Raw genomic sequence first — 20,733 nt, 5'->3', positions numbered from 1 at the left:
GGAGGGGATAGAGGGGGTGGAGGAGGAGGGGAGGGGGGAGGGGGTCTGCTGAAATATCATTCACATAAATATTTTCATGATCCATCTGTGTCAAATGGAAGATCTAGTTTGAAATTGTTGCCAGTGGAAAATTTGTTAAAATGAAAATAACGGGCCTCAAAACAAATCAATGAATTCTCAGTTAGAAACAATCGTAAAAAGGTGGCTTCAAACTATCCAGAAAAACGAGACGAGCCAAGTTCAGTTTACAAACTGTCCAAACGACTGACCTGGTGTCTGGTGAATTCAGCAACGGAGGTAGTTCCATAATTATAACTGATTACACAGATATTAGAGGGAGGTTTTTCACACAGAGGGTAGTGGGGGTATGGAATGCTCTGCCAAGTAAGGTGGTGGAGGCAGGCACGCTGGAGTTGTTTAAGACTAACTGAGACAGGCACATGAGTGGGTTGGAGATGGGAGGATATAGGAAATTGTTTTAAATAAGGTTCATTAGCATTGGGGTGTCCCTGGTAATGTAAATGGATATGGTATGATAATAATGTTTTTTCTCTTTTAATTCACAGGTTTAAGTCGGTCCGCCTTGTGGCCAACGAGGGGCATACACGCGATGGGTCGTACTTGGGCTGCTCTTGGTTGTTCGAGATTGGCCTAGTGCTTCATGTCATTAGTGTGTGCCTAAACTGGACCAGATACTGGGCAAGATCAGTGACTATCGCTGTTTGCTGTGCAGACACATGGATTTGGGCAGGTGTCTGTGGGAGTTTGCACATTCTCCCCGTGCTTGCGTGGGTTTTCTCCGGGTGCTCCGGTTTCCTCCCACTCCCCAAAGATGTGCTGTTAGGCTGAGTGGAAGTAATAAATTGTCCTTAAATTAGTTCCCCTCAATGTGGATGGCCATAAAAACAATAGATAGGGGCCATGGGTAGAGAGGGGGACTGGTAGTATTAAAATGGCGGCGCGGGCTCGTTGGGCCGAAGGGCCTGTTTCCGGGGCTGTTTTTGTTCTTTGTTTTTAAAAGAAGGGTGGCTGTCGCGTTGTGAGCGATGGTGGTATAGTGGTGAGCATAGCTGCCTTCCAAGCAGTTGACCCGGGTTCGATTCCCAGCCGTCGCATTGATAATTTATTTACAACTTTATCCACTTTCTCCTGTGTTTTCAACCGAGTGGACAAAACCAGGGCGAGCGCAACATTTTACGACAATGAAATACAACAGAGATTTGTCTTTTTCTTTTTATTCGGAACTAATTTGTTTGTACTGAAAAATTACTGAGATACAAAAACAAGTCTCTGACCTGGTAAGTGAGTTCTCCGTCAGAGACAAAGATACAAAAGTAAAGGAACAAATTTCAGCTCACACACTGAGCTCTGTACAATAACGGTGCCTGATGAAGTTAGTATGAACGCTAATGAGGTGATTATATTAACCCAATAACCCGTGGAGCTGCGATGGCCGAGTGGTTAAGGCGTTGGATTAGAAATCCAATGGGGTTTCCCCGCGCAGGTTCGAGTCCTGTTCGCAGCGATTATCACTGGAAGTGTTTGCTTCCGGCAGCCCCAGAGCCGGAACTCCTTCTGGTATTTTGGTGCCAAGTATGTGGATCACCATCACGCTTTCAGCTCCATGGCTCCGGGCCGAGTGCAGGAAGGTGAGCTTGAAGAGGACACCTGGGTGCCCTCGGGCTGGCATGGACAAGATAAGCCGAATGATTCAGTGCTGTTCCCTTTCTCTGGTTCCATGAGGGAAATCAGAATGTGAGCAGATTGAAAACAAAAGCATCAGGAGCGCAAGGACAAAACAAGGTCTCATTTCAGAGGAAGATTCTTATGGAATGACACACAGAACATGAGAAATAAATTTCATCAGAATACACTGAATGATCATTTCAAAATGCTGCTTGGATGATATGACATCGTGTTCATTCAAACACATTGCTGCAAGCTGGTCATTATTGGGCGTTAGGAACTCCTGGTTATAGCAGATTGGGAATGGAAGGAGCAGCTTCACATCTGCACATTGACAGGTCAAACTGTGTCTCAGATTGACAGCTCCCAGGACAGGTTTTCCTCTCCTCTCGCTCTGTGCTGTGGATTCTTGGGGATTAGTTGGAGTTTCCCAGCTCAGTAACTGTGAAAGCCTCTGAGGCCGGCGATGCTCACAGTGTCTGTTCCCCAGATTCAGGGGGCTGCAGCCAATCAGAGCTGTGCCTGGGTTAACCCAGGGCTGGTTCAAATGGTGATATTGTTCACAAGCTGAATTCTATTTGATCAGATGTAGATACAGATTGTGTGCACTCAGTCACTGAATAACAAGATCCCACCTTCATATAGAGTTGATGAGAGGGGATGGAGGGATAGAGTGAGTTAGAGCAGTGAGACACAGACCGCCAGACAATGCCTCAGTGACAGAAATCCTTGTAAATTCCGGCTTTATCCAGAGAGATTCTCTTGGAGAAACAGAAGCTGCAGTCTCAGCTCTCATAAGAACTAGGAGCAGGATAAGCCCATCCAGCCCTTTGAACCTGCCCCGCCATTGAATAAGATCACGGCTGATCTGATAGTGGATCAGTTCCACTTACCCGCCTGCTCCCCATAACCCTTAATTCCCTTATTGATCAGAAATCTATCTACCCGTGACTTAAACATATTCAACGAGGTAGCCTCCACCACTTCAATGGGTAGAGAATTCCAGAGATTCCCCACCCTCTGGGAGAAGAAGTTCCTCCTCAACTCTGTTTTAAACTGCACCCCCACCCACCCCCCCCCCCCCCCCCACCCCCGCTCCCCGCCCGTATTTTGAGGCTGCACCCTCTAGTTCTGGTTTCCTTTCTAAGTGGAAAGAATCTCTCTACCTCTATCCTATCTAGTCCCTTCATTATCTTATAAGTCTCTACAAGATCACCCCTCAGCCTTCTAAACTCCAACGAGTACAGGCCCAATCTACTCAATCTCTCCTCATGAGCTAACCCCGTCATCCCCGGTATCAACCTGGTGAACCTTCTCTGTACTCCCTCCAGGGCCAATAAAATAAGGGGACCAAAATTGCGCACAGTCGTCAGGAAGGCGGATTGGATGTTTATCTTCATAACTGGAGATACTGAGTATAAAAACTGGGAAGTTCTGCTCAATCTTTATGAAGCCCTGATTAACTGTAGCTGTTTTAGGATTGCCCCCAGACACGGTAACCAGACTTTACAAAGTGTGTGAGAGTCCTTATGAAGGGGGAAAGGAGATTTACTGTTTTGGATCCAGAGGTGAGGGATTTTAGCTCCAAGGTATGGCTGGATAACTCGGAGTTTCTCTCTGTGCAGCAAAAGGGATTGAGTGGCGCTGGAAGAGAGGTGTAAAAGAGTAGAACTTATTGAACTAAGGTCCACAGGGGAAAATTGCTGCATTAGCTGCTAGCAGAAGGATTTGGGGACAGGCATTGAAGATTTAAGACAGGAAGTGCAAGAGGCAAAGCATCCCGACAGTGCGGAAGGAGGCCATTCGGCCCAGATATTCTGCACCGACTCTCCGACAGTGAATCCCTCCCTGTCACTCTACGTAATTACTCTGCTAATCCCCCTAACAATAAGGGTCAATTTAACCTGACCAATCCACCTAATTTGCATATCGTTGGAGATGGAAGGAAACCCGAACACACGAAGGAAACCCACGCAGACACGGGGAGAGCGTGCAAACTCTACACAGACAGGCACCCAACAATGTTAGAAGTGGACGTTAGATTTCTGCTGTTGACAAACTCTGGGGATTCCACTTCAATTTTTTTTGGCATCTGGAAATCAGAGCAGTAACTAAAAATGGAACTGAAAATAAATATAATCACGACAGTTATTCACATGGCGCTAACATTTGTGGCTGTATTGCATCTGTTGACCGCGTGGCCTAATGGATAAGGCGTCTGACTTCGGTAACTGTGGTGGTGATGCTATCAGAAGATTGCAGGTTCGAGTCCTGTCGCGGTCGTTTTATGCAGAAATCTGGTAGAACTTCTGGCAAACTGAGATTTCCTTCTTCAGCTAAAAGCTGTGTATTTTCTTGCAAACATTGCAGGGCGCTTTCTCAGAATGTATTTCCTTGTTGTTTTGCTTATTAACCTTCTCATCTCATTCTTTTATTCTCCTCCTCAGAAATCAATCACTTGCGTGTGATCTTAACAAATTATTGATGCTCCTGAATGGAGCAACAGGCTTTGTAGCAAATAGTTCAGTAAAATTCTGTGGAGGAAAATCTAATCTCCTCAGGAAGAGGTTTAATAACGAGCTGAGTGAAGTGGTTCTGATTACAGGGATGAAAGGTGATGTCACTGGGCTGGTAATCCAGAGGCCTGCACTAATCTTTGGGGACACGGAGTAAATCCCACCACGACAGCTGATGAAATTTAAATTCACTATTTCATCAATCTGGAATTGAAAGCTCCTCTCAGTAATGGCGGCCTTGAAACTACCGGCGATTGTTGTTCACTATAATCTGGTTCACCGGTGCACTTTAGATAAATAAGTCTGGCTTCCTTAACTGATCTGGCCTAAATGTGAGTCCAGACCCAGAGTAAGAGGGTGACTCTTACCTGACATCTGAAATGGTCAAAGAAGCCCGTCTCAGTTGAAGGGCAATTAGGGAAGGGCAACAAATGCTGGTCCTGCAGGCGACACCAACAGACTATAAAAAGAATCATTGAGTCGAAAGAGAATGGCCTGGTAACGGACTGAGAAACTGGATCCTTCTTCTCCTGTAATAACAAGGCTGAGGGATGGGCTGATATTGGGCTTTAAATTAGTGAAAGATTTTGAAAAGAATCATTTTGATAAAATGGGACCAGAGAAAGGCAGAGAAGACTATATCCCACTTATATATGCCATTGATGGTTGGTGGTTTTAGCGCAATGATGTACATGTGACCAGTGTATCAGCGCATCCTCAGAGTGTGAGGGAAATTCCATCAGTAACGCTTCCCCGACATCCTCCAGATTGAAGTGAGGCAGCATTCATGCTGATGACTGGGAGGAGCTTGAAAATGGGCAAACCATATCCCCCAATCTGCAGCATACTTTTTACCAGGCAAAATGGAGGCAGAGAAGACAGTAACAGAGGAGAAAGCTCTGTGGGCTGAGAATGGGCCTGTTCACTCACATGAAGACCCATAGCAGAAACTCACAGCCCTGAATGGATGTCATCCTCGAATCGAAGGACGGATACAAAACAAACAACATTAAAAAAGTCCAACATTAGTATTATTAAAATTTCTCATCCCCGATATAATTTGAACAATTCTTGTGTGTTTCTCCCTCTCTGGTCTGAGCTTCACTCTAAGTGTGCTGACATCTACCGGCCGCAACCCAGAACTTCAACAGACGGAAGACATTCACATCAAGTGAGGGTGCTGCTGGAATAGGTCAAAATGAAGAATTAACGCTGGGGTGTGATAAGATAGACCTGGTAATTTAATCATAAATTCCACTAGAAAAATTACTCTTAAATTACCATTGAGTTGGCAGCATTTGCAATCGGCTAAAGCGTTGGCATTTGGCAGTTGGGTTGTTAGTCTCGGGGTATGATTGTTGTTTGGGGTAGGATTATCGTGCTCGAGGGCCCGGGTTCATAATCCCGGACAAGCCCTGCCACTGGTTATTAAATCGGGAGCAGGTTTGAGCTCACGAGAATTCCCTGCAGTGAATATATCACCGCAGAACACAAGAAGAAACGATCACTAGATTTAAATTCCAGTTGACCATCTAAAGATACTGAAGGATACGAGACAGGAAATTTCCGAAGAAAGTGGGACGAATTTTGGGCGGCAGGGAGGCACAATGGTTAGCATTCCTGTCTCACAGCACCGGAGTCTCAGGTTCAATTCCGGCCTCTGATTACTGTGTGCAGTTTGCACATTCTCCCCATGTCTGCGTGGGTTTCCTCCCGGAACCCAAAGATGTGCGGGCTAGGTTGATTGGCCATGTTACGTTGACCCTCGTGTCAGGGGGATCATCAAGGTAAATGAGGGTTACAGCACCATGGCCTGGGTGGGAATGTGGTCGGTACAGACTTGATGGGCCAAATGGCCTTCTTCTGCACGGTACGGATTCTGTGATCGGAGACGATTAGCACCGCTGTATTTAATGGAAAGCTGGGGAAGTGTTGGAGGGTGAATGGATTTCGGAGACAAAAAGATAATGTTATATGAAATAGTTTGGGTGGGGGATCGTGTCGAGCAGTTTATTAATTAGAAAAAAAAGTCTCAACTTCACTTTGGTAAATTATTTATTGAATTGTCCCAGATCTACAAAGTGGCTCAGAGACTGGGAGACAAACAATCAATCCGCAATCACAGTGTGAACAAAAGACAGAGTGATCCAGAATGAATCATTCACTCATACACACCCTTAGAGACTGACAGATAGACAATGAATTCCACACTCAATTCCTGCATCACACACCAAGTGATACAGAATGGTTTTCACATCCATACACACAGAATAGTTCCAGCACAGGAAAAGATCAGAGGACACTTTGTGTCTGGGAGTTGTCATCTCTAGAGAAGCTCAGCTATCGCAGCCCACAGCTGAAAACACGGCAGCAAAATTTACAGAAGACACAATATATGTCGCAAAGTAACTTGTGGAGAGGCCGTAAGGAGCTTGGAGATAGCTATAGAAAGGTTTTGTGCATGGGTAGAAACCTGGCAACTGGAATATAATGTGAACTTATTCATTTTGACAGGAAGAGAACAAAACCAGATTATTACTCAATTCTAGAAGGGCTGCAAACTTCCCCAGATGCAAAGGGATCTCGTTGTGTTCGAGTCACAAATATTTAGTATGCAGGGACAGCAAGTAATAAAAAAGGTTAATGGAATGTCTGCTTTGTTACAGACATTTGACCATTTAAGAAAATAATGTTATGCTTCAGTTGTTTAGGTCATTAGTGAAGTATCTCGAATATTGTCTGAAGTTTTGGTATCCATATTTAATGAAGGATGTAAATACGCTGTAAACGGTCCAGAAGAGATTGTCAGTTTGATAACTTGAATAGTTGGACAGTGCAGAGGAGATTTACCAGATTGAGAAGAGGAAAGGTTACACAGACTGGCTGGGAATCTCTGCACCGGAGATACTCCGAGTGGGAGGTACCTTGTTCAAAGCACATCAGATCTTGAATGGTCTTCACAAGTTGCGCGTGGAAATGATGTCTTCTTGTGAGTGAATGCAGAACAACGGACACTTAAAGAAAACTGAGCTTCCTCTTTTGGGATGGTGAATTCTGTTCTCTCGGAGCGTTGCGTGACTTTGGAACTCTGCCTCAGAAGGCGGTGGAGGCGGGGATATTGAACACTTTTATTCCGGAGGTGGATAGTTTCCTATTTGGCAACAGAATCAAAGGTTATCGGGAACAGATGGAAATGTGGAAAGCGAAGCACAAACAGATCAGCCAATGGCGGGGCAGACTTGTGGGGCCGAATGGCCTTCTTCTGCCCTTATTTCCTCTGTTCGTATGTCCTTCTCCTGATTGTAAATTTCCCCTCAACAGGACTGCTGAAACTCATCAATACTCACGGTTCACTCGGCACCGGAATTAAACTAAAACATGGAAAAATTAAAATCTGACTAGGATTCCCAGTTCTGTCAGACTGTCTGGTTGCTTTCCGAGTTCTGCAGAGATATTTTCTCTGCAATGAGTTCTCGGGAGGTAAACACTGCTTCGGTTTTCACACATTGTCGCCACCTTCATTGCAAAGAATTATCTTTAGAAAAAATGCAGGGCTCGTCCGGGATTTGAACCCGGGACCTCTCGCAGTTTAACACTACACCCAAAGCGAGAATCATACCCCTAGACCAACGAGCCACCCGCTGTAGTCCACCCCCTGAACCTTTCAAAGTATCTCAAAGTTAGGCAACTTTTTTGACACCTCATCAGCGATTTATTGAACAATGTTCCATTTCACTGTCTGTTTTGATGAAGTCATGATGTAGAGATGCCGGCGTTGGATTGGGATAAACACATAAGAAGTCTCACAACACCAGGTTAAAGTACAGCCAGTTTATTTGATAGTAAACCCGGAGGCTTTTGGGGTTTGCCCCTTTGCCGGGTGATGTATAGAGGGCTGTGGCAAGTGGTGCTCCTCAGGGATCAATGCTGTTTGTAATATTTAACTTATTTGGAGGAAAATGTAACCAATTTGATTAGTAAGTTTGCAGACAACACAAATGATGGTGGATTTGTGGATAGCGATGAGGGCCATCAGAGCATACAGCTGAATATAGATCAGTTGGAGACTCGGACAGAGAGATGGCCGATGGAATTTAATCCGGACAAATGTGGGTTAATGCATTTTGGAAGGTCTAATACAGATAAGAAATATACAGTAAATGACAGAACCCATAAGAGTATTGATAGCCAAAGGGATCTGAGTGGACAGGTACACAGGTCACTGAAAGTGGCAATGCAGGTGGAGAAGGTAGTTAAGAAGGCACACGGCATTCTTGCCTTCATCGGCCGGGGCATTGAGTTTAAAAATTGGCAAGTCATGTTGCAGCTTTATAGAACCTTACATAGGCTGCACTTGGAATTTAGTGTTCAGTTCGGACTGCCACGCTACCAGAAGGATGTGGAGGCTTTGGAGAGGGTACAGAAAAGATTTACCATGATGTTCCCTGGTAGGGAGGGCATTCGTTAAGTCAGGCAGCATGGTCGATGCAGGCTTGGAGGGCCGAAGGGCCTGTTTCTGTGCTGTAATTTTCTTTGTTCACCCATGGAAAATCCATGCAAACGGGGGGAAACATGGAGACTCCACACAGACAGTGACCCAAGCCGGGAATCAAACCCGGGTCCCTGGTACTGTGAGGCAGCAGCAGCTTCCTATCCACCCTGTCCATTTCTTATACACCTCAATCAGGTCTCCTCTCAGCCTTCACTGCTCTAAATAAAACAATCTCTCTTCATAGCTCAAATTCTCCATCCCAGTCTACGATCTGGTCCCTGGGAAATGGACACTGCACCCTCTCCAGTGGAATCAAATCCTTACTGTAGTGATTTGACCGGAACTGCACACTGTCCTCCAGCAGTGGCCTCACCAAAATTTTGTTCAATCCCAATCTGAACCTTCCTGCTCTTACAATCATGCATTAATATTCTATTCCTCATACTGCATGAATCTTCACTCAAAGGGATTTCCAATATTGAAAAACATTGGAGGTTTCCTTTGTATTTTCAGGGATCTGGGAATCAGTGGATCATCCAAAAATAGAACTGAAAAAATCTGAAATCACAGCATTTATTGGCATTGCGCGAATATCAGGATAATATTCAACGTGTTGACTACGTGGCATCGCCACATCAAAGGCGGGCTAAAATGCTGATGAATTGAACGAACGTTGATCTCAGGTCACGAAAAGTGTCAGTACAAACGTAAAGATTTGCATTTTTGAAAGTTTCATTCCTTGATAGTCTTTATTTCTGTTTTCAAAGTTCAAGAACAACACAAGTTCAATTTGAAGTAATAAAACTGCGATGAGCTTCCCATTGGGGAATTGAACCCCGGTCTCCCGCGTGACAGGCAGGGATACTAACAACTATACTAACGAGGAACTGCCCCTCAGACCGCTGAAACGCATTGTACACTTGCCACTTACACTTCCGGAGCGACAACTCAGTTCTGACGGGATCAGTTATTTTCCCCAATACGGAGAACCATTTAATGCAGCAAACAGCTAACTAAGACTTTTGGATTAGCAGGAAAGAGAATGAGATAGATGCATGAAGAAAAAACACAAATCAGGTGGAGACAGAAAGGTGTGTTTGCCGTTCATATCAAACCGCATGTTCTTTTTAATTTTGGAGGAAAGGCGGGTCTTGAAGTCTGAACATGCTGGACAATCTCAGCTGGTCTCTCTCCACAGATGGTGTCAGACACAGATCTGGTATAAAGTATCCACGTTCAGGATTTGATTGACATACATAGTTTTCTAACCTGAAGTCAGATGTGCTCTGACTCCGACACAGATGATATTTCAAATGTTATTTTCACGGGATGTTGCTGTTGCGGACTGGGCCAGCATTCCTTATCTAGTATTAATTTGGTGGTAAGTTCTTTCTTGAGCCACTGCAGTCCATATGGTGTATGTACACACACTGTGCTGTTAGGGAGGGTGTTCCAGGATTGTGAGACAGCCACAGAAACGGCGATATATTTCCAAGTCAGGATGGTGTGTGTCTCTTGGAGTGGAACTTGCAGGTGGTTCTTGTTTCTCTGCATCTGCTGCCCTTGTGCTTCCAGCTGAAAGATTTCGCAGGTTTGGATGGTGCCTTGATACGGAAAAATCACCGTCGGGATTGGGATTTCAGAGAAACGTGACGCCTGAAAACAGCGTCTTAAACTTTCCGGCCATTCTGATCCACTCACTCAACGAATACCCGCCCTGCGCAAATCGATTTGAATTCCATCTTCATCCTCATTATATTTAAAACGTGTCTCTATCTATTTTTCAACCGCAGCCAGAGTGCTGGACCTGAGTCCCATCCTACAATCCCAGAGCTGGACAAATACAGACAGAATTCCAAACTCAGAGACAGTTCTGACAACGGCCGAGCTTCCCTACCCTTGTGTTCTTGTTAAAAGGCAGGAAGCAAGTGTGTGCAGAGTGGTGCAGCAGAAGCGTGCTGGGCCCATAACCCCGAAGATGATGGATCAAAGCCACTCTATTCTACAATATTCCCACTCGTATCCAAGTGCAGCATTCAGCTGCTGCCTCAGGGGTTATCCTGGTTTTGTTGATAGTAAATTTGTACCCTCTTGTTGATTTGTGTCACCTTGGGCACCATATCAAATGCTTTTTGAAACTCCAACTGCTGTACACACGACTCCCCTGCATCTCCCTCACCCACTAATCCATCTGACTAGATATGTTCTCAAAATAATCCTTCTCAAACATCATTACCTCATAAGTGTGTCTCAATTTCATTTATTTAATCAGCATTTCCACAGCATTAACATTAGATTCTGGCATTTTCCCACTGCTGACTGTCCTAAGTTTGGAATGATTTTCACTAATTGGTTATTCATTTCCTGAACAGTTACTGCACATTTTAAACGCTTTAGAAAAATTGATACTGGAATTGCTTTAGTTCAATTTCTAGGAAAGTCGAGTTGATCCTCTATTTGTCTTCACACATCACCAAGCTTTTCTACAGTAAAGACACTGGATCAACACAACCCTTCGCTACTGCACTCGTCACCAACCCAACTCTGACCCCAGAACTCCCAGCCACGTGCTATTGACTAGAGTAAGGGCAGCAGATTTCCGGAACTGTAACCTTCTCCCAACATGACTACAGAAATTGACTACAACCTGCATTTATGTAGCGCCTATGATAACATATGCCAAGGCAGTTCCCTGAGCATTCTCAGGATCCATCACACTGCAATGGGAGGAAGGTGGAGAAAGAAATACAAGGACATATTCAGAAACTGAGTAAAGAACAGAATTATAATTGTTGGAGAAGGGGGTGAGGGATTTCACTACCCTGATATTAATTGGACAGAGGAGTCAGTTAAAGGGATAAGGAAATGGAATACCTACGTGCAGGACAGTAGTTAGCAATGCTGTCGCACAGTGCCAGGATCCCAGGTTCAATTCCAGAGTTGGGTGAATGTCTGTGTGGAGTTTGCACGTTCTCCCATGCCTGCGTGGATTTTCTCCATGTGCTCCGGTTTCCTCCCACACTCAGGATCTGCAGGTTAAGTTGATTGGCTGTACTAAATTGCCACTTAGAGTCATGGGGTTACCGGATAGGGTCTGGGTGGGATTGTTGTCGGTGCAGGCTCGATGTAAGGAAGGCTTAGGTATGTAAAAACTGACAATGAGAGCTTCTTTAAACATATGAAAAGAGAGAGAGGGATCAACGTGAACACAGGCCCATTTGAAAATGAATCTGGATGACAGTTGTGAGGAACAGGTAAATGGCAGAGGAGCAAAACAGATAATTTGTGTTAGTTTTTACGGAGGAAGATACTGGAAACATCCCATTAATACGAAAGAATACGGGGGAGGAATTGAGTACCATCACTAGAGAAGTAGTATTTGATAAACTAATGAAGATCGGTACCCTCACCCTGATGGCTTGCATCCTAGAATGCTAAATGAAGTAACTACATTGGTTGTAATTTACCAAAAATCCTTGGATCCTGGAGAAGTCCGTAAAAAGTCTGACAACACCAGGTTTTAGTCCAACCGATTTATTTCATAGTAAACTCAGGCTTTCGAGGGGACTCCCTCTTCGTCAGGTGAATGGAGAGTTCTGGCCTCGGACATTCACCTGACGAAGAGGGAGTCCCCTCGAAAGCTTGTCAGTTTACTATCAAATAAATCGGTTGGACTAAAACCTGGTGTTGTCAGACTTTTTACTGTGTTTACCCCAGTGCAATGCCGGCACATCCACATCCTGGAGAAGTACCAGAGGATTGGAAAACTGCGAATGTGACACCGCTATTCAAAAAAGGAAGGAGGCAAAAAGTAGGTAATTATAGGCTGATTAGCCTAATATCTATTGTTGGAAAAATGTCAGAATCAATTAAGGAAGTAATAGGGGCACATTTAGAAAATTCTAATCTAATCAAGCTGAGTCAGCATTGATTCATGACAGGGAAATCATGTCTGACAAATTTATTAGCATTATTTGAGGAAATCTCAACCAGATTTGATAAAGGGAAACAGTAGATGTGTTGCATCTGGACTTCCCGTAGATGTTCAACAAGGTACCTCACAAAAGATTAAGTCATAAGATTAGTGCCAATGGTGTTAGAGGTAGTATACTGGCATCGATTGAGAATTGGCTGATGGGCAGGAAACAGTGAGTGGGGATAAGGGGTTATTTTTCAAGTAGTGGGACTCCACAGGGATCACTGCTGGGGCTGCAATGGTTTATCATATATATTAATGACTCGGAGGAAGGATGTGAATCTTTTGTAGCCACATTTGCAGAAACATAAAAATAGGTGGAGAGGCAAATTGTGGGAGGGATGCAAATAGTTTGCAAAGAGATATTCAGGAAGTGTAGTGGAGGACATACTCCTGCCTACATCAATGGGGATGAAGTCGAAGTGGTCGAGAGCTTCAGGTTTTTAGGTGATCAGATCACCAACAACCTGTCTTGGCTGGTCCCTCCATGCCAATGCTATAGCTAAGAAAGCCCACCAATGCCTCTACTTTCTCAGGAGGCTCAGGAAATTTGACATGAATGCTACAACTCTCACCAATTTTTACAGATGCACCTTTCAGAATGTATCACAGCTTGGTATGTCCAAGACTGCAAGAAACTACAAAGATTGGGAACGTGCCTCAGTCCATCACGCAAACTAGACTCCCATCTATTACCTCTGTCTACACTTCCCACCTTCTCAACAAAAAAAGCAGCCAACATAATCAAGGACCCCACACACTCCGGACATACTCTCTTCCACATTCTTCTGTTGGGAAAAAGATACAAAAGTCTGAAGTTGCATACCAACTGACTCAAGAATAGCTTCTTCCCTGCTGCCATCAGGCTTTTGAATAGACCTACCTTATATTAAGTTGATCTCTGTCTACACCCTGGCTGTAACACTACATTCTGCACCTCTCCTTTCCATCTCCCCTATGTACTATGTATGCTTTGTCTATAATCGCACGTATGAGACAATGGTTGGAACTGTATACCAATACATGTGACAATAATACATCAAATCAATATTGACAGGTTCAGTCAGTGGGCAAAAAGGAAGGATGAAGGAAATCCAAACGGAACCCTAACACCAGTATGGACTGGTTGGGATGAGCTGCAGTGAGAACATTCCAGGCATCAGGGTGTAAACAGTTGAAGACATGACTACGGTTTGTTAATTTAAAAGCTGATGCTGTATATTCAACCCAAATAAGCAAATAACCAACACTTGGCAAGAATGTGCTTCCCTATCTCACCGTGAAATGGATGACACATTAGAATGGTACAATCTGGAGTACATCATGTACATCCAGCACTGTGGGCTCACTCACTGGGTCAGCAGACTGGATGATAAACATGTGGACGATATTGGAATACTGTAGGTTAGATGGGCTTTAGATTGGTTTCACAGATCGGCGCAACTTCGAGGGCTGAAGGGCCTGTAGTGCGCTGTAATGTTCTATGTTGGGAAAAAGATACAAAGGTCTGAGGACGCGGACCGACCGAACGAAAAGCAGCTTCTTCCCTTTCTTCTGTGCTGCCATCAGACATTTGAATGGACCTACCTTATATTAAATTGATCTCTCTCTGCATTCTCCCTATGATTGTAACACTGCATTCTGTACCCTCTCCTTTCCCTCTCCCCTATTTACAGTATGTTTTGTCTGTATAGCACAAAAGAAACAATACTTTTCACCATATACTAATACATAATACCGGCTCATCCGTGACTGCGCGCCCAGGGACGTCATTGACTTTACGGCCTTCGACCCATCCATGCCCGAGGGTGTTCTGGATATCCACCTACTGGCAATGCCAAACCACAGTCCGATTGCAACCCGGAACATCTGCCAATGCAGGAACCGCAAGCAAAGCAACAAATCCTCCATCCACACACTGACCAGAGCAAAGAACTTCATTGGATACAACTATACCCATGACACCACAAAATACTCTGTCTCCCAGACTTGAAAAGAAGCAGTCACTCCAGGAAGAGTGGAAAACATGCAGACCTGCAGGAGAGAGTGAAACAACACACTCCAAGGCCGCACTCTCTAGCTTACTCCTTGTAAGTATCCAATCTCTGGAAAACAAGCTAGACGAACTTAAAGTCAAGTCACTCTTCAAAGAGAACTGAGGGACTGCCGTCTGCTCTGTTTCACGGAGACGTGGCTCTCTCCTGTTTCACTGTACTGTGCCCAAAGGGCTTCTCAATCCATCGAATACACTGTACAGCAGCCTCAGGCACAGTTAGGGGAGGTGGGGTCTGCTTCTTAATCAACACTTCATGGTGCCAAGACATAGCAACACGAGTTTCTGCTCCCTGGATATAAAATGCCTAACGCTAAAATGCCGCCCCGACTAACTTCCGTGGAAGTTCATCTCCGTTATCCTGATGGCAATTCACATCCCACTCCATGCAGACATGAAAATTGTGCTGCATGAAATATATACCATTACAAATAGCCTTGAGACCAAACATCCTGAGGCCTTGTTCATTGTGGCCAGGGACTTCAATCAGGCCAAGCTCAAGAACATACTATCAAGTTCCCACCATGGCTCCTGTTCCACCAGAGGCCCAAACTTCCTACACCACTGTTACACAAATATCAAACATGTCTACTGCTCCATCGCCCGTTCACGCTTTGGCCAATCAGGCCACAAGGCTGTTCTCCTGTTCCCAGCTTATAAACAAAAACCGAAGTGGGAAAATCCATCAAAGAAAGTCATGCAATGTTGGTCTGAGGAATCAGATCATCTACTACGTGACTGCTTAGAGTCAGTGGACTGGTCAGTATTTAAAAACTCCACAACCAGCCTGAACGAGTACGCCACTACAGTAACTGACTTCATTTGAAAGTACGTACAAGACTGCGTGCCAAAGAAGCAAATCTGTGTGTCTCCCAATTGTAATCATAAATGAACAGGGATATTCACTGCTTACTGGAGTCTAGGTCTGAGGCATTCAAGTCAGGCGACCTTGACCTATACAAGAAAGCCAGACACGATCAAAGGAGGTGAATCAAAGATGCCAAAAACAGTACCAGACAAAGCCTGAGTCCCAGGCTAGCCATACAGACCCTACCAACTATGGCAAGGTCTGCAAGGCATAACAGGTTACAAGATGAAGGCATGTAAAATTGCCACTTCAACACACCCCTCACTGGTGAGGTCAATTCAATCTATACCCATTTTAAGCAAGAGGTCAGTGACTGTATGCCCTCCACCCTGGAAGCCTCGGGCGAACCTGTATCTGAGGTCAGCATTGCAGATGTCATAGCAGCTTTCTCGAAGATCAACCCATGGAAAATGATTGGCCCAGCTATGGTACCCAGCCAACGGGGTACCTGGCATATTCGCAGATATCTTCAACCTCTCTTTACAACAATCTGAGGCCCTATCGGCTTCAAGGAGATGACCATCATCCAAGTGCCGACGAAAAGCCAAGCAGTGTGCCTTAAGGACTATTGTCCAGTGGCTCTGACATCCATCATTATGAAGTGCTTTGAAAGATTAGTCATGGCACAAAATCAATTCCAGCCTCCTGGACTGCCTGGATCCACTGCAGTTCACCTATCCCCACAACAGGTCCACAGCAGATACTATTTCCCTGGCCCTGCACCCAACCCTGAAACACCTGGATAATAAAGACATCTTTGTCAGACTCCTGTTATTGACAACAGCTCAGCCTTCAACACCATTATTCCCATAAAATTTATCTCCAAACTCGGGCCTCGGTTCCTCTTTCTGTGGCTGAGTCTTGAACTTCCTAACCCACACAGCACAATCAGCAGGGAACGGCAACAGCACTTCCTCCATGATCATCTCAACATTGGTGCCCCACAAGGTTGCATTCTCAGCCCACTACTTATACACCTATGACTGTGTGGTTAGATTCCCGTCCAACTCAATTTTCAATTTTGCTGACGACACCACCATAGTGGATCAGATCTCAAGCAATGACGAGACAGAGTACAGGAATGAGATCGAAAATCTGGTGAACTGGTGCAGCAACAATAATCTCTTTCAATGTCAACAAAACGAAGAAGGTTCATTCAGGAAGCATAATGGAGAACATGCCCCAGCCTGCATCAAGAGGGACAAGGTGGAAATGGTAACAGCCTCAAGCTTTTAAGAACATAAGAACATAAGAAATAGGAGCAGGAGTAGGCCATCTAGCCCTTCGAGCCTGCCCCGCCATTCAATAAGATCGTGGCTGATCTGTTGTGGCTCAGATCCACTTTCCCGCCCTCTCCCCATAACCCTTAATCCCCTCTCTTATCAAGAACCCATCAACCCGCTTCTTAAAAATATTTAGCGAGGCAGCCTCCACCACTTCAACGGGCAGAGAATTCCAGAGATTCACCACCCTTTGAGTGAAGAAGTTCCTCCTCCACTCCGTTCTAAACCGCCTCCCCTTTATCTTGAGGCTGTGCCCCCTAGTCCTACTGTCTTTTTTGAGCGGGAAGAGTCTCTCCACCTCTATCCTATCCATCCCATTCATCATCTTATACGTCTCAATGAGATCTCCCCTCATTCTTCTAAACTCTAATGAGTACAAGCCTAGTTTATTCAGCCTCTCCTCATAGCTCAATCCCCTCAACTCTGGTATCAGCCTAGTAAACCTCCTCTGCACTCCCTCCAGGGCCAAAATATCCTTGCGCAGGTGCGGCGCCCAAAACTGCACACAGTACTCCAGCTGCGGCCTCACCAATGCCCTATACAGCTGCAGCAAGACCTCCCTACTTTTATATTCAATCCCCCTCGCTATGAAGGCCAGCATCCCATTCGCCTTCCTGACCACCTGCTGCACCTGCAAGCTGGGTTTTTGCGACTCATGCACAAGGACCCCGAGGTCCCTCTGCACCGTCGCCTGCTGCAGTTTTTCGCCACGTAAGTAATAGTCCTTCCTACCATTCTTCCTACCAAAGTGGACCACCTCACACTTGCCAACATTAAATTCCATTTGCCATTTCCTGGCCCATTCGCCCAGCCTATCTAGATCCTTCTGCAGACTCTCCACACCCTCCGCACAATTTGCCTTTCCCCCAATCTTGGTGTCATCAGCAAATTTCGACACCCTGCACTCGGTTCCCTCCTCCAGATCATCTACATAAATGGTAAATAGCTGAGGCCCCAGCACCGACCCCTGGGGCACCCCACTAGTCACCAACCGCCAATCCGAATAGCACCCATTGACCCCCACTCTCTGCCTCCTATTTGACAACCAATCCTCTATCCACGCTAACACCCTACCCCCAACTCCATGTCCCCTGACCTTCTGCAATAACCTCTTGTGAGGTACCTTGTCAAACACCTTCTGAAAATCCAGAAAGACCACATCCACCGGCTCTCCTCTATCCACTGCCCTAGACACATCCTCATAGAACTCCAGTAAATTTGTCAGACACGACTTCCCTTTAATGAAACCGTGTTGCGTCCGCCCTATCAAGCAATTCCCTTCAAGATGCCTCGCAATTTCCTCCTTAGTGACGGATTCTAACATTTTACCTACCACAGACGTTAAACTAACCGGCCTATAATTCCCCGCCTTTTGCCTGGCACCCTTCTTAAACAACGGCGTAACATTAGCCGTTTTCCAATCTTCCGGCACTTCCCCGGAATCCAGCGACGTCTGGAAAATAACCACCAAGGCATCCACTATAACCTCCGCCATTTCTTTCAGAACCCTCGGATGCATTCCATCCGGTCCTGGGGACTTGTCCACAATCAGCCCCTCCAGTCTGTCGCGCACCACCTCTCTAGTAACAGTAATGTCATTAAGACCCTCCAGTCCTACCACCTTTCCATCGCTAACACCTGGCAAATTATTCATGTCCTCCTCTGTGAAGACAGAAACAAAAAAGTTATTCAAGACCTTAGCCATATCCCCATCCCCTACCACTAGCTCCCCTTTCTCATCCTCTAAAGGACCAACGTTCACCCTAGCCAGCCTCTTCCTTTTTATATATTTATAAAAACTCTTGCTATCCTTTTTTATATTAAGTGCTAGCCCAGCCTCATAGCTTCTCCTACCCTCCTTTATCAACTTCTTTGTCAATCTTTGTTGACATTTAAACCTTTCCCAATCCTCTTCTCGCCCACTGCTCTTAGCTACTCTAAATTCCTCCGCTTTTAATTTAACACTTTCCTTCACCTCCTTCGTTATCCACGGCTTATTACCTCTCTTCCTACTGTCCTTTTTAACCATCGGAATAAATTTCTGCTGAGCACCAAGAAAGATCTCCTTAAAGATCCTCCACTGCTCCTCAGCAGACCTACCTTCCAACGCACTCCCCCAGTCCACATTTGCCAATTCTTCTCTCATCCTACCATACTCCCCTCTATTTTAGGTGTCCAGATCACCAACAACCTGTCCCAGACTCTCCATACCGACACAATTGTTAAGAAAGCCCACCAGCGCCTCTTTCTCAGAAGTCTAAGGAAATTTTCAGTTACGGCTCTCATCAATCTTTACAGATGCATCATAGACAGCATCCTTTCTAGTTGTATCATAGCTTGGTATGGCTCCTGTTCTGCTTAAGAAACTACAAAGAACAAAGAACAACACGGCACAGGAAACAGGCCCCTACAAGCCCGCGCCACCCATTTTAACATTCAGTGTGTGCCTCATTCCAATCCTCCTTCTTCCTACAACTTTTGTCTACGCCTCCTGGACTCCACAATAAAGGGGTGCAAATTTAGAGAATTATATGTGCGCCAGATTAAGGGAGATCTAATTTAGGGGCAATTTGGTAAGATCAATCAGCCTAAAAGCACGTTTTTGGGGTGTGGGAGGAAACCGGAGCACCTGGAGAAAACCCACACAAGCACCAGGAGAATGTGCAAACTCCCACAGACACCGACCCAAGTCAGAGATCCAACCCAGGTCCAAAAGGTCGTGAATGTAGCCCAATCCATCAATGTAAACCAGCCTCCCATCCATTACTCTGTCTACACTTCCCACTGCCTCAGAACAACAACCAGCATAATTAAGGACTCCACACACATATTCTTTTCCTTCCATCGGGAAAAAGATACAAAATTCTGAGGTCTTGTACCAACCGACTAAAGAACAGCTTCTGCCCTGCTGCCATCAGACTTCTGAATGGACCTACCTTGCACTGAGTTGATTATTCTCTACAGCCGAGCTGTGACCGTATCACTATGATGTGGAGTTGCCAGTGTTGAACTGGGGTCAGCACAGTAAGTCTGAGGTTAACCTGTGCTTAGCCCTCTCTCCACTCACATTGTCTGCATCTGTAAAGACTTGATAACCTGTTAAGACTCACATTCCAGCCATTATCTTGTAATTGAGTTTCTGTCGAGACATGCCTTGTTTATAAAACAAACCTTGCACTCGCCTGACGAAAGGGCAACATTCTGAAAGCTCGTGCTACCAAATGAACCTGTTGGACTTGAACCTGGTGTTGTGAGATGACTCACTGTAACTACATTCTGCACACTCTCCTTTTCTTCTCGATGAACGGTATGCGTTGTCCGTATAGCGCGCAAGAAACAATAGTTTTCAATGTACACTAATACATGTGACAATAAATAAATCAAAACGCCACCGACTCTAAATCCCCTCACAACAACACGACGCTATCTCAAACTCACCGCCTGTGTCAAGGCCACGCCCCGGATATCCTCCTGAGTGACAGAGGATCCGACCAATCCGCTTCACAGCTGTACAGAAACCCGCTCTGACTGACAGAGGCATTCACCAATCCGATTACAGAATCCCCGGAAACCGGGATTCCTCGCCCAGAGTGACGAGAGAACGAACCAATCCCCTCCTAAAGCTCAGCAAACCCCGCCCTTCACCTGCGTGCCTGGAGCTCCGGCCAATCCGTTAACAGGTATCCCGGAAGCCCACCTCCTTGGCCTGAGTGACAGACGCTGCTACCAATTAGATCGCTCATTTCCGGGAAACACGCCAATCAGACTCGGCGTGACAGCAGTACTGGCCAATCGCCTCCCAGCTTCAGGGGATCCGCCTCCCTCTCTGGTCAGTAAGTGACACCGACCAATCCATTGC

General features: G+C 45.5%; 4 non-coding genes across 4 annotated transcripts; 3 read left to right on the top strand and 1 right to left on the bottom strand.

The window, feature by feature from the left end:
- Positions 1 to 1,043: 1,043 nt before the first annotated feature.
- Positions 1,044 to 1,115, top strand: trnag-ucc (transfer RNA glycine (anticodon UCC)). The gene has a single exon. It is a non-coding gene; the product is annotated as a tRNA-Gly (tRNA).
- A 328-nt stretch (positions 1,116 to 1,443) lies between these two features.
- trnas-aga (transfer RNA serine (anticodon AGA)) lies at positions 1,444 to 1,525 on the top strand. Its single transcript has one exon. It is a non-coding gene; the product is annotated as a tRNA-Ser (tRNA).
- A 2,352-nt stretch (positions 1,526 to 3,877) lies between these two features.
- Positions 3,878 to 3,969, top strand: trnar-ucg (transfer RNA arginine (anticodon UCG)). Its single transcript is given in 2 exon segments — positions 3,878 to 3,914; positions 3,934 to 3,969. It is a non-coding gene; the product is annotated as a tRNA-Arg (tRNA).
- Positions 3,970 to 7,753: 3,784 nt separating this feature from the next.
- On the bottom strand, positions 7,754 to 7,838 carry trnap-ugg (transfer RNA proline (anticodon UGG)). The gene is given in 2 exon segments: positions 7,754 to 7,789; positions 7,803 to 7,838. It is a non-coding gene; the product is annotated as a tRNA-Pro (tRNA).
- Positions 7,839 to 20,733: the final 12,895 nt, after the last annotated feature.

Source organism: Carcharhinus amblyrhynchos, unplaced genomic scaffold (assembly GCF_965287045.1).
Source record: "Carcharhinus amblyrhynchos unplaced genomic scaffold, sCarAmb.v2.hapA scaffold_42, whole genome shotgun sequence".
In the NCBI taxonomy this organism is placed as follows: domain Eukaryota; kingdom Metazoa; phylum Chordata; class Chondrichthyes; order Carcharhiniformes; family Carcharhinidae; genus Carcharhinus; species Carcharhinus amblyrhynchos.
Note: the sequence above shows the minus strand (reverse complement) of the source record. Positions and strands in the feature narration are given on the sequence as shown.